The 15166-nt window shown below is 43.6% G+C and overlaps 1 pseudogene; it reads left to right on the plus strand.

The window, feature by feature from the left end:
- The first annotated feature begins 2680 nt into the window (after positions 1–2680).
- LOC147903462 (pentatricopeptide repeat-containing protein CRR2, chloroplastic pseudogene) lies at positions 2681–5451 on the plus strand (annotated as a pseudogene).
- The last annotated feature ends 9715 nt before the right edge of the window (positions 5452–15166 follow it).

Genomic DNA, 15166 nt, shown 5'->3' on the forward strand with positions numbered 1-15166 from the left:
CAAGATCTATCCTCACCGACAATTATCCCTCCGAGTCTTCATGATCCACCGATCGACACCCTGCAATTCTCTAGCACCCCTTCACTTCCTGATGCTTTAGAGACTCCTCTCCCTCTTATTGCCACATCATTTGAGAGGAAGTCTCTTTCTTCACCGACAGGCACATCATCGACATATCAAGAGGTGCCAACTTCCTCGTCCCCACTTTTGAGTGTTGTACTATTTGATTCATACCTACCATCATCTAATGCTAGAGTACCCATTCTTATTGCCTACATGTGGGGTTCATACATATTGTACTTTCGAGATTTGACTTGTGCTTCATCGACATCATCCTCATCGACTTGTGCTTCATCGACACTATCTTCATCGACCTCGTCATATCATGCACCTACACTTGGGGATCCCCTTGACTTCTCTATCCTCATTTGGGATGCAAGTGGAGTGGTGCGTAGTTTAGAGGTGGGGGAGTCTCCCTCATCTCGATTGACATCGACATGGATCGTGCAATTCATTGACATATCCTCATCAGCCATCATTTCCCCGTTAGCCATATTTTTCTATTCCTTGTATTTTGCATTTGCATTGATGTACTTTTTAGATTCACGTTTTGAGGATGGAATGTACTTTACAGGTGGGGGCATGTTAACCCATTTCCAGGGTTAACATATCGACCATCCATGCTGGATTCCAACTAGAGTTTATGTGCACATTTTGCACCACATTGTATTACATTATTTGTGCACATAGCACATGGGTTGGACCGTAGGGTAGGAGGATTAGATCCACCTCCACATCCGATTGGTTATAATCCGTGGAGCCTCTCATTGTACACCACATGGTACAAGGTTACCCCCTCTTGATCTATATATTAAGAGTTAGGTGTGGAGAGTCCTCATTTCATAGGCTCTAGTTTGGAGTCCACCTGTGTCTGCTTGCATGAGTGTGTACATAGTTGGATCCTCTTCATCTCTTTGCTTTCTCAAAAACTTGCGAGTGTGAGAGCCCTTTGAGATTTATTATGCTTGCATTGCTTCGTTGAGGTTCCTTCTTGCGTAGGTGCTAGAAGTGGCATAGCTTTCTTCTTTTCTAGGGTTGCTTGAGTGTGGTCATGGTACTTAGCCATCGTCGAGTGTAAGATCCCACAATCAAGTAGCCATGAGTGAGTAGTGCTTGCTTGAAAGCTTGTGTACCGTGAGGTGTCTATAGAGGCCCATATCCTCACGTGTGGGCGTGGTGTAGGAGAGTTGGTGAAGAGGGTGAGAGCAAGAGTCGAGAGTTTGAAGTTATGCTTTTTGCCATTTGTTGATTTGTTAAGGTAGGTTAGGCTAGGTTGTTTAGGATCATTAGAATAGGTTAGGCTTCAGGTTTTCCATTGTAGGATAGATTCTTTTCATTAGATTACTTTATTGTATTCACTTCAGCCTCCTATGTCACTTCCATCGTCGTCACGCGGACGCCCGGTGGTGATTTGGATTAACAGTCCTCTTTTGTGTCAAAAGGGCTTTTCACCTACCACCTTTGCAACCCTTCCCTCATAATAATTACCCTCCACCATCGAGCCTTCCTTGGGATTCTCCCCCCAAGCTCTTGGACTATTACATCTCACTCCTGCCTTGGGAGTGAGAGCTTGGCAAGGTGTGCCGTGCAATGCACGATTCGGCTCCTCTCCTTGCTTGAGTTCCTCCCTGTACATAGTTTTATTAAAGAACTTGCATTAAAATAAGTAGTAACGGCATTGAAATTAACAAGAAAACAAGCTAAATATCATTCATAAGGCCTGCCTGAGATCGAAAAAGAAGATGAATTGAATGTGCAGCATGGAAAAGGGGGCAGAAAGCTGAGAGAGAGAGAGAGAGAGAGAGAGAGAGAGAGAGAGAGAGAGAGAGGGAGGGAGGGAGGGTCAACCCGTGGTCTTGTCGCATTTTGAGGGCCTCATAGGAGGGAGGGAGAGAGAGAGAGAGAGAGAGAGAGAGAGAGAGGATTTGAAGGGAATAAATTAGCAATGAGAGAGGGAGAAAGAGAGAGGATTTGAAGGGTTGATGTGGCTCCACGCGGAGAGAATCCCCTTTAAAAATGAGCTTTTGAAATGCCCATGGGCTTTACTTAGGCCTCCATATATGGTAGGCCAAAAAAGAAAGACTCGCCCACCCACTCATCCACCCATGGTCCTATTGAGGGGCACTTGCCTTGGACCTATGCTGCACGCATCAAGGTTTGAACGCGGGCTGCCGCGTTGGTAGGGAGACACGCCTACCACTAGGTATCCACTGCAAAAGTAACACTTCTAAGTGTAAAAGTCCTTCCTCGATGGAAAAAGGCCACGTGTGATGTCCCATTCACTGTTTTTGGCCTGCCCATAGGAAAGGCTATAGTAATCAGTTGGTTTTGGTGGAGATGATAAAATGCTATTTTTGGCATGCTTGTTTTTGTCCTCATCCAATTGGTGCTTGCTATTTTTGTCCCCATTTTTTTCTCCCCCTTTCTCTCTCTCTTCTTCTTCCTCTTCTTCTTCTTATTCCAAGTAGCTATTTTTATCCTCATCCAATTGGTGCTTGTTATTTTTGCCCTACCCTGAGGAGGGAAGGCTTTAGTAAAGGTGTTTGTGTTTAAGAAAGGGAAAATGATGTGGATCTATTGCTATTTTGGTCCCCATTTTTTTCTCCCCCTTTCTCTCTCTCTCTCTTCTTGTTCTTCTTCCTCTTCTTCTTCTTGTTCTCTCAGCTTCCAGGGCAGCCTTTTGAATTTATTCCACTTGTTATCCCCATTTTTTTCTTACCGTTTCTCGTCTCTTCTTCTTCTTCTTGTTCTCTCTCTCACCTTCCAGGCAGGCCTTTTGAATGTATTCAACTTGTTTTGGGTTGTACGACTCGTCTATCGTATTTCACGTATTCGTTCTTGTTTGGTGATAAAATACCTTGCACTCCCATAGAGCGTCTGGAAAACATGAGTTGCAAAAGAAAATTAGACTATGCAGCCCTCTCGTCGCTCAGGTACGTCATAAGGAGGTCTGTGGTCGGAGAAAATATTTTTTCCCACTTTTGGCAATTTGTTCTGTTGTGGTTGACTGGTACAATCCAGGTCAGTTTAAAGACATGCTCCAAAAAATGGCCAAAACATCCGTACGAAACCGTGGCTTGGCGGAGGAGTGGGTCAAGGCCGGCTTCAGGTCTGGAGTACAGGTGAGTACATCTAAAGCACAAGAACTGCGAGAGAAAAGTGGATGGGAACCCCTCAGCTTAGAGGAGGCACTCACGTCTATGGAACGGATGCCCCAGCTGCCTTCTCTTCAGAACCTTACATGCATTTTGCTGAAGTGCAGAACTAAGAAAAATCTAGCGTATACCAAACGCTTGTATGCCTACATGTGCAAAAGAGGGCTGGAAGATGACAGACTTGTTGGAAACTACCTCGTCCCATTGTTGGTCCAAGTTGGAAGCATGTCTGATGCTCAAAATCTTTTTAACAAGTTGCTTGATCGGAATGTGTATTCTTGGACATCTCTCATCATGGGTTATATGGAGTCTGGGGAATCATTGCATGCCCTCAACCTCTACCAGAAAATGCAAGAGGATTCTGTACATCCTAGCACCTATACTTTTGTCGCGCTACTGAAGGCCTGTGCTACTCTGAAAGATCCAGAAAGAGGCTGTGAAATACACAAGCAGATTGCCAAAAAGGGGATGGAAAGAGATCTTTTTGTTGGCAGCACCTTGGTGGATATGTATGCCAAATGTGGCTCACTCACAAAAGCACGGGAAGCGTTTGACAAACTGTCAGTCAGAAATGAGGTCTCATGGACTGCACTGATCGCTGGATATGCCGAACATGGGCATGGAGAGGAAGCGCTGAACTGTTTTGAACAGATGCAAGTGGAAGGTCTGTCTCCCGATGCTCTCACATTTGTTTGCAGCTTGAAAGCTTGTGGTACCATAGGAGCCATAGACAAGGGCCATGAAATACATGTTGAGATTGCAAGAAAGGGGCTGGAAACAGATCTTTTTGTTGGCAACACCTTGGTGGATATGTATGCTAAGTGTAGTTTGCTTGCAAAAGCACAGGAAACATTTGACAAGCTCCCAATTCGAAACGAGGTCTCCTGGAATGCATTGATCGCAGGATATGCTGAGCATGGACTTTGTGAGGAAGCATTGAGCTGTCTCGAACAGATGCAACTGGAGGATCTTTCTCCGGATGCTGTCACATTTGTTTGCAGCTTGAAAGCTTGTGGCAGCATAGGAGCCATAGAGAAGGGGCAAGAAATACACGCCAAGATTGCCCGAAAGGGGCTGGAAGGAGATCTTTTTGTAGGCAACACTTTGATAGATATGTATGCCAGATGTTGCTCGCTTGCAAAAGCACAGGAATCATTTGACAAACTGCCACTTCGAGATGTCGTCTCGTGGACTGCACTGATGGCAGGATATGCCCAGCTAGGAGAAAGTGAAGAAGTCTTCAATATGCTTGAGAGAATGAGAGGAGAAGGGATAGAGCCAGATGGGGTCACATTCTGTCTTATCCTTACTGCGTGCAGTCACACGGGGCTCGTGGATAAGGGCCAGAAGTACTTTGATGCCATGAGCAAAGAGTATGGCATTACTCCAACTATTGAGCACCACACTGGCATGATTGATCTTGTTGGCCGTGCAGGCCAATTAGACGTGGCGATAGCAATGGTGAAGAAGATGCCTTTGCATCCTAATCTTGCAGTGTGGCATACAGTGTTGAGTTCTTGTCGAAAGTGGGGTAATGTGGAGCTTGGAAGACTGGCCTTTGAACATGCTGTGCAATTGGATGAAAAGGATGCTGCAGCTTATATCCTGATGTGTAACATCTACGCAGATGCTCACATGCAGGAGGAAGAGAAGACGATCGAGGCGATGAGGGTGAAAGAACAAGCATGGAAAAAGCCAGGACAGAGTTGGTGGAGTGATGCTGGCGGGATTGTACATTCATTTGTGGTGGGGGATAAAAGACATTCCCAAAGCAGGCATATATACGCAAAGCTAGAAGATCTTTCTGTGAAAATGAAGGAGGAAGGCTATGTTCCAGATTTGCATTGGGTGTCACCAGATGTATCTGTTGATGCAAAAAGAGATGGGTTATGTGGGCACAGTGAGAAGCTGGCCATTGCATGTGCCCTAGTCAATACACCCAAGGGGACACCCATACGGGTTGTCAAGAATCTTTGTATTTGTAAAGACTGCCATGCTGCCACTGCACTGATATCAAAGATTGAGCAGCGAACTATTTTTGTCAAAGATGCAAACCGCTTTCATGTATTCAAGGAAGGAAAGTGTGTTTGTGGGGACTATTGGTGACGCCAGCGCATCTATAGCAGCCAGTGTCCCTCTCATTTGAAATTCTATCGTTAGAATGAGGTGAGATGTATTCATAGTCGAGTTGGATTGTGTTTTATGCTACACAGAGTTGCCTTAAAAAGATCACAGATCTGCCGCTTAAACAAGATGGTGTGAATTTGGAATCTAGAAATCAAGTGGCCAATTTCTATGGACGCAAACCTCAAAACTTTTTTGATTTCTTCAAATTACAGCTTGTGATTTTTGTGGATGCGGTGCTTGCAATTGTCTTACTACATCACATGGATTTTCACAATTGTAGCAAGAGCTATAACATGAACATTTCCTAATCAAACTATTTATAATGAAACAAAGAGGGTGATATACTGAAATGCATGAAATTTAAAAAAATGCATGAAACTATTTACAGTTTGGAGGTTTCAGTGAAACATTTCTACGTTTTAACAAGCGCGATGATCTATTAGGCTGGTATGTGATATATATATGGGTGTGTGTGGTGTGAGGGAGAGACGAGCAGCCTGCATGCAATCGCCCTTCTCTCCCTGTTTTCCTCCGTCTGCTGCTTCTTGGCCTGATTTTGTTTTGTTCTGACAGCTTCGGTTTTTGCTGCTTTCCCGTCCCTTGCTGTTCGCCACCTCCATTTACTGCTGGATTTTCCCGTTTATTGCTGCTCTCACCCTTTGCCACGAACAAACGCTCCCTTAAGTGCCTGTTCTTTGCTCTCATGGGTCACAGCATGGGGGCTTTGTTCGTTCAGGTAAATCTTACGCACAGTTCTTTTCTCTTCGTGATTTTTGTGTTTCTCCTAAAGTCTACAGGGCTGTGTTTTTGGCATCTCGATACACTAATGACTACCTAGTTTAGTGAGAGTGAAAATTTCATGAATTTTTGTGGACATTTTTATAATTGGACTAAGTTAGCACTTGCTATGTGTATCCCTTGAAATCCTCCATCTTGCTATTTATATCCCCCTCTCTCTCTCTCTCTCTCTCTTCTTTTCTTCTTCTTCTTCTTCTCTCTCTTTCCTTTTGGCTTGCCCATAGCAAAGGCTATAGTAATCAGTTGGTTTTGGTGGAGATGATAAAATGCTATTTTTATCATGCTCGTTTTTGTCCTCATCCAATTGGTGCTTGCTATTTTTGTCCCCATTTTTTTCTGCCCCTTTCTCTCTCTCTCTCTCTCTCTTCTTCTTCTTCTTCTTCTTGTAGGCAGCTATTTTTGTCCTCATCCATTTGGTGCTTGCTATTTTTGTCCCCATTTTTTTCTCCCCCTTTCTCTCTCTCTTCTTTTCTTCTTCTTGTTCTCTATCTCACCTTTCTCTATCTTACCTTTTGAATGTATTCAACTTGTTTATGATTGGTGCAAGTTTCAATTGTTATTTTCATCCCTTAAATTTCTCCATCTTTTTCTCTACTTTCTTTATGTCTCTCACCCCTTCTCTCTCTCTCTCTTCACACACACTTTTTTGGTGGAAGTCTCTCTCTCTCTCTCTCTCTCTCTCTCTCACACACACACACACAGAGCTTTCAGCCCTCTTTTCCATGCTACCCATCCAATTGATCTTCTTTTTCCTTATTTTGGATCTTGGGCAGGCCTTATGAATGATTTTCATCATTTATAGCTTGTTTTTCACACCATCAAGGCAGGCCATATGAATGAAATTCATCTTGTTCTTTATCTTTGGGGTTTTTCTTTGCCAATTTACTTTCATCTTGCTACCTTTGGATTCTATAGCGGGCTTTTCTTTTAGCAGAAAAATTATGACATCCTCTACTTCTCGCCAGGATATTTCTCAAGACCCCAAATGTCGACATATTGATGTCTCAAGTGATAGCTTTGTGTATATGAAAACTGGAATACTACTTCTCATTCAAGCATAGATACACAATATGTTTATCACGTACTACATGAAGATTTTGTTAGCACTGAGCCCTGGTATGGCCTTGTAGGCTAGTCTTAGGACTCATTTAACCCTTAGGCTAACTTCATTGGCAACCATATGGTTGACTTCGGGGCCATATAGGCCACCCCTTTGAACTTTCTCATTATCCATTTGCAAGAACTTCGTCTTTGTTGTCTGCTCCCTTGCACTCCACACCCATTCCATTGCTTCCCGCACCCAATGGTGGTATCAGAGCAGGTTTTCTAGCTCCTACCTTCCCCCGCTCGTGCTCAGCCATTGCTCCTACTTGCCATTTTACTCCAGTTCCGTCCGATGCCTCATTTCATTGCTAGAAACCTGCTTTTTGAGTAGAAAAACACTTCAGCGGGGCTGTTTTTTGGCTTTTTCAAGTCCGATTTCAATGTTTTGTGCAATTTCTGATCTACTTTCATAGAAACCACAGCTTCACATCATTTTAACTCTGTTCGTACAATTGTACGGACACCATACAGACGTATGTATGTACAGATGCACAACGTTGCCAGCAATCCATACAACCTGACTGCAAGTGATTTCAAGCATTTTTGGCTTATACTTTGACTTTTTTTTATCATTTTGGCCTTCCTCCAGCTACTCCAACCATCTCTAGCACCATTTGGATGGGATTTTCTCCCTCTCGACTTAGATCTGCCTGAAATTGGGGCTTTTGAACAGATTGCGAGTTATTGTCAAATTTGCAGGTTATTTTGTCACATTTGCACTCATTGGCCGCTTTGATTATGAAATTTAGGGTGTTTTAGTGACATTGGCGAGAATTTGATGCAGATTTGGTCACATTTGCAACATTCCAGCAAAATTTGGGGTTTTCATCTGCAGTCAGTTTGTACTGAGATTGGATAGATATGCAGGTATTTGCCCCTTGATTTGGGCTGGTCACCTTTGGCAGGACCTTCTTTGCGGGATAGATTTTGCAGGACACCTTGTGCATTTTCTCATTGTTTGAGCACTCACTTTTGCAAACTCACTTTGCAGGGGGCTCATTTGATTAGACTATTTTTTCGAGGTCATTTTTGGGGACAACATCTGCATTTTACTCAGTGTTTGAGCATCCATCTTGGCATTGACACTTGTGGACATTTGCTGTCATTTTTGGTTCGACATTTGCAGCCAGTAGTCGGATACTTGGGCAACCAACTCTTTGCATTATAGCCTTGAGACTGTGACATTTGTAGGGTGCTTATCTATTTATTTATTTAAAATATCCTTCTACTTGTGATGGCCCTCATCCCAATCTATGCTCAACTTGGGTAGGAGCCCCAGATGGCACTCCTTTCCCTATGGTTGCACCATGGCAACCAGTGCCTAATGTGACAATGCCTATACCTAGGCCTATACCAGTGCGACCCGTACACCCAAGCCCGCTACACATTTGCCGAAAGTGGCATCTATTGTGGTTGAACTAACATGGCATACATATCTAGTACTGTAGCTAGCATTTTGTACAAGCGTCCTTGACACTTTTTTCTACTAGTTGAAATCTTCTGGATTTGTCTTTGATAGTGCATTCATCTCTATCAAAGAGAATCAGTAGTTGTACTCTGTCATTTGACCTATTGACAAGAGGTTCTTGCTGAGCTTTGGAATGTAGAGTAAATCTTTCACCAATCCTTTCGCACCAGTGAAATTGTTCATAGGGATAATGCCTGACCCTTGAATTGGAGTCAGTGTATTATCTACTGTGTAGATGACATTCTTTTAACCTTCTAATGGTTTCATCTCTATGAACCATTCCTGATGATTTGCCATATGAGATGATGCACCGCTGTTGATGTACCAAGGATCTTGATCTGCTTGGTCGACTTGATAGCTGAAATCCTCTTTTGGATTGCAATCAATGTCTAGATACACTGTATTAGTTTGTTGCATTTCCTCGTTTGCAAGAAACATATTCCCATGTTCATTTGCAAAATGACTGTGACTAGAATGTCCACCACGATGATTTCCTCTTCTGCGGAAAATCCCTCAATTACTGCTAGATTGACCGCCTTGGTTGTACTGCTTCTTGCGGCAATCTCTTTTATAGTGCCCAAACTTATGACAGTAGTTGCACTGGATGTTTGACACATTGGTGGATGCATTCCCTTGTCCTTGGAATCTTCCTCGATTGGAATGATTTTCTCTTTGTTGATTCTGATATTGCTGATGCTGACTTTGCTGATGGTTTTGTTGCTGATGATGACCACTTCTCTGGAATGAGTCTACCTCTGCCTCTGATTTTGTATGAAGTTGTGAATGCCTGATCATTACAATGACCTTTGCGTGCATGAATGGCTTGCGTCCTGAGTTCACCAAGTAAGACTGCCTGGAGCTCTTCCAATGTCGGAATTTGTCGTTGAATGGCAATACTCTAGACTAGATTCTCGTATCCCTCTCCTAGTCCATTAAGGATGACTTGAACCATTTCTACTAGATTCATAGTCTCTCCTCATGCTGCAAGTTGATTGTTGTAGTCTTCGATCCAGAGTAAGTAAGCATGACCGGTTTCGCTGTTATTGTAGAAACTCTGGTTGATTTGGTTTCTTAGTGTGAGAATTCTGGACGTGCTCTTGGACTCGTAGAGAGTTGCGAACATATCCCATTCTTCTTTCGATGTCTTGAATGTGTTAAGCTGTCCTAGCATGACATCTTGCACATTTTGCTTGATCAGATGATATGCATACTTATCTTTCTTATCCCATTCTGCCTGTGCTCAGGCAATGGCAAGATCTGCTATAAGTACAGAAACTGATTGTGTAGCTGGAGATCCTAGTGTAGATCCCGCTGCTGGTGCTGTGACAACAGGTGGAGTAGAGCTACTATTGGCTTGATCGTCCAATGGTCTAGGTGTAGATCCATCGACATACTCCCATTTGTCCTGAAGTACAAGAATGGTCTCCATTCGGTATTTCCATGTGCCGTAATTGGAGTTGTCTAACTTAGCAGATGCTTGTAGATTGAGGTTGCTAGTCGTAGACATGGTGTAAGAAATGTAATCAAAGTGTCGTGAAAATCACTATCTCAATCAACTACAAAACACTGATTGTAGCAAAGTGAAATTTGAACTGTCGGTGAAGATAGAACTACAATATATATAATTCGATCTATATTATAAGGCTTATGGCAAATGATGTCCGAAATAGCCAAGAGGATTTAAAAGGATGAAATGATGTGCACAATGCCGTGAAATAGCTGAATAGGCTTTACAATGATGGCATGTGTGTGTGAAATCAAATCATGTGCTATCTGCCCATTGATCAATCGGCAATGCCTCTAAACACTCTGAAGTCTGCTCATTGAACTGATGAATGTTAGGTTTCAGGTAATGTGATGATGTGAAACCGTATGTGAGGACTGACTTCGAGTAGGTATTAGTTGAAAATTTTGGGCATGGCTTAGATTTGCAACTTGGGGAAATTCAAAGCGTCTCCTCTATGGCTATCTAGTCTCTTTGATTTAGATCTATACCGACCGTCGATCGATGAAAGAACAACAAATAATTTCTTTTCTTTGGTTCTTTTTATGTGCTGGGTCAGATGCGTAGATGTAGAGGTGGATGTAAGTGTAGGAAGTGGATTTGTCAACTAGGCTCAAAAGTGATTGATACTTGCACCAAAATGTGCACGTGTTGTGATGAGCATGTAGAGCACAAAAAATTGATTGATTTTCCTTTCAAATTCTTCCTAGATCAAGAGATACGACTTGATCTAGGTGGAGGGGCAAAAGGAGTGCAAATGTGCTCAATGATGATGTGGCAGTCAGGGGGTCACATGCAATGACTATGCCTGTGGAGCCCTGTGCTAAGGTGGTAGGAGTGGTCACATGCAGTGAACTATGAGTGCTTGTAGAGGGATAACTGTGCCTGTTAGGGGACTGCCATGTGATGTGGCAGTGGGGATAAGGGTGCCACGTGTCACAATTTTGACCACACCTTAACCAAGGGTTAACTTGACCTTGGGTTATGTACCCAACCCTATCCAAAAGGTTGACTCAGGGTCAACCTAACTATACCACTTAATTGAGGTCAAATATAATATGCTATGTGTCATGCAACCTGACCACAAGGCTAACCCAACCTATGGTGGCCTAACTGAACCAAGGCTGACCGAACCTATGTTTGATAACCCTTAGGAGATAATTTGCCATGTGGGGTTAGGTTAATCCTTATCTGCCATGTGTCCTTTCCTAAAGTGTAGAACCTTGGAAAGGAAGGGATGAAGCTCAACAGAGATGGCGATGTTGGCATTAGCTTGGCTGTAGCGAACAAGGTGGCTATTGGAAGCCCGTTATGGAAGCTCACAGCTCAACTTGGTTGTGGAGTTCGATGGATGAGCAGTTGTCTGCAGAGCAGCTGGAGTGTGGCTTGCTTTGCATGCAGATATTTGGTTGTAGTTGTGAGGATTCTATACTTGCAACTACGAGGAAGGATATGGCATTGGCATTGGAGGTGAGGGAGCTGGCCATCCTCGTAGGAGGCTCAATCGGTGAAGAGTTCAAATGGTTGCTAAAGGCTGGTGCTCACTTCATCGATGGAGGAGGGAGCCACAACGCCGATGCTACATATGGAGCAACCCGTGGATGCTAGAGCGCTAAGGCTGTGCTGGAGCAAGAGCTTGGAAGATGGGCAGCGGCCAGTTGGAGCTTTGTTGAGCTGCTTTTGAGTCTTTAGTAGCCAGGCTGTCGTTGGAGAGGCACGACTTTGGCTGTTGGAGAGCGTTGAGGATGGCTGGTCGGTAGCGCACTGTGGAAGGACCCTTGATGGCAGAAGGTCATTGTTAGACCAGCTCCCTGCTCAACATGCGACACCTCTAGCCATACTAGCAATCAGCAAGCAACGGCGGGTGCTGTGGGCTGCGGCTTATGGAATAGCCTAGTTGGAGCAGACTAGTTGTGAGCAGTCGAGGATCTTGGAGGAGCTTGTAGGAGCATCTTGCAGGATGCAGAAAGCCAATTATAGAGTGCTTTGCAGGAGGTTGATGCAGCTAAGGTTGTTGAAGCTACTACAATTGATGGTGTTAAGTCCTTATCTCTAAAGATTCATGCCACGAGAGCTTTAGAGGTATTATAGGCAGGAGGTAGACTGGCCGTGGTGCTAGAGTCGCCTCGTTTGGGAGGCCTTTCTCTTGCATATAGTTGCATAGTTGCCTATGTTGGAGTTGTGCTCTCTGTCTCTCTCACAAAACCTTTGAAAACACTCCCTATCTCACTCTCTCTTGCAATAAGGAGAATATAGATGCTCTCTCTCGCAAAAGAACATAAAAATTCAATCTCTCCCTATCTTTCTCTCAACGGGCTCTTACAAATCTCTCTCTCTCAATCATAATTCTATCAAAGAAATGAAGGAGCATCTCTCTCTCTCTCTCTGTCACGTGAACGGAAATATCTCAAATGGATAGAAATTCTTCTCTATCACTCAATGGAAGTGAAACTCGAGAACACTCTCGATCTCTCGATCACTCTCACTCTCTCAAGAATCGCAATGCCTCAGCGGAAGGCAAGGGAGCTTTAATACCATGACAAAATATGAAGAGGGGAGAGGAGAAGAGTGGAGATGAGGAGAGAGGGAATAGCTAGAGAGCACACCACAAATGACTAACTATACACTAGATTTAGTTGAAAATGTAGAATATATACAAACCCATTTAGGGCTACGGCATCTAACCCTTTCCTTTATAGCACTCTATTGGGTTAGTGCTATGCACATATGATCACATGATGTTGAGCGTGAACTCTCAACACTCCAAGCTCATAATGAAATTCTCAGGAGAGGGAGATCCAATGTCCCATGTCGAGAGGTTCGAGTAGATTTGTGAGACCTTAGGGAACATAGGTGACTTGGACAAAGTGACTATGTTTGGGCTGAGCCTAGATGGTAAGGCAGGCCAATGGTATAGGGCTTTAAGCACAAAAGAGAAGATCAACTAGGAGACACTTATAAAAGCATTCATAGTGGGATTCACTCCCATTGGTCCTAGATGGAGCCCTACTAACTAGTTGGATGAGGTCAAGCAGAAGGAGCATGAGACCTTATGGGAATATATCGTGAGGATTAAACACTTGAATTCCCACTACAAGCCTCATGAAAGGATGATCAATGAACGCTTATTACCATGCTTCCTCATCAGGTTAAGGGATGGAAAGTTGTTGGTCATCTGTTAACCCTAAACCCCACATCATTTGAGTTGTGTAGTAAGATTGTTGTACTCTTGGATGATAATATGAAGGATGAAGATCAACTAGAGAAGTCCCATGTAGCTTCCTCCAATGTGTTCGAGGACCCATCACCTAGCCTCAAGATGTGGCAAGGATCGATGCATTCTTGTCCATAAAGGTAAAAAATGCCTATAGTCGGCATCCTAAGAGGGAACCCCATCCTTTTGGAGAGACTTCTTCAACTGGATGAATGGACATATGGTCACATCTCAGGAAGTGGCGAGTGAGGTAATGGAAGTCCCCTATGGAAGAACGAAACCTGTTAAAGATTTTGGTCAACAAATTGGGCCAGTATTTTGAGAGCGCCAATACCAATGCCACGCTCCCAATGACCTACCAAAGCAAGAATGCCACATCAATCTTGGATGGATGATCAAGTGTTAGCATTATCACTAACAATGCTCGGATAAGTGGGGAGGCCTAAGATTGAAAACACCAACCTAGTTGTCAAATTAGCCGATGGAGTGACAGCCTCTAATTGGTAGGGTTTTGAAGGACACCAATATGAAAATGCCAACCTGGTTGTCAAATTAGCCGATGGAGCAATGGCCCACGTTTAGATCAAAACCTTAAGCCTCACCTACCATGTTTGGTTTGTTGTAATGGATTTCCATGGGTAGCCAGATGGTTACGATGTCATTCTAGGAAGACCCTTTATGCGCACTACAGGTCTAGTCCTGCGAGTCCTCAAATAGGACTTATCAGTGCAAGAATGATCAAATTGTGAGTGTTGAACTCCAGAAGTGGAAAGCCCACCCAATGATCGGCAACTTATTCACAAAGCTGAGTCGAATACTACACAGAAGACTGCCTCCTTAAATGTATTCCAAGCATATAATGAGAGCGGACCAAGATGAACACTATCATGCTGTGCTATAAAATCTGGAGTTCTCCCAGAACTGGATGCATGTCCTCGCTACTATAGATGCAGTCGAGAGGATAGGGACAAAAATGGCAGCCTACGATCCGAATGTTCCCGAGAACATAGTTCCCTTAAGTATGATTAATATCTTGAGGGGAATAGAATATGGCCAGAGTGTTCGAAAAGTAAAAATGGATCTTCATTGGATGAGATATGTGGGTACCGTCATCACTCACCACAAGTTCTCAACTGATTGGGGAGCCATGCTAGATAGAATTAAGGCTCCCTAGGATCCCTCAAAGTAGAGGCGACCCCTCTAGCTACTATAGCCAAGCCACCACCAAAAGCTAATTCACCACATAAGGGCAAGGCTCTAAAAGCCAAAGCCCCCAAGACTTCTCCTAAGGAGAAGAAGCCTACCTCAAAGGTCTTGGAAGATGCTGAATGCTTGGATCCAAATTTTGATATTGCTTTGTGTATCTCTAGCTAAGGCATGTTGTTGTGGGAGGGCTTATTTACTTGAGATCGTCGTTGAAGAGGTTTCATCCAATGTTCTAGGCACAATGGGTTTTATTGCTACTGTCCCCACATTGACTCTTACTAATGTGTTATGATTTTGTATTGTCAATCTATCAATTCCTCATTGAGGTTGGGCCAGGTTATATTGAAGATGCAACTATTTTTTTCATCCCCACCGACTACGTAGATGTGGCACCACCACCTTGGCAATAGATTGGCTTGTGCATTGATCCTAGATTTTGGGATGGGGCATTCATTTGCTATATGATTGACCATGCAATGTGGACAGCATACATTTTCTTGCCTTGGATAAATCAGAGGTACTGCTTGAGA

Source organism: Dipteris shenzhenensis, chromosome 3 (genome assembly GCF_047967505.1).
Source record: "Dipteris shenzhenensis isolate YYH24624 ecotype China chromosome 3, Dip_SZ_1.0, whole genome shotgun sequence".
NCBI classification, from domain to species: Eukaryota; Viridiplantae; Streptophyta; class Polypodiopsida; order Gleicheniales; family Dipteridaceae; genus Dipteris; species Dipteris shenzhenensis.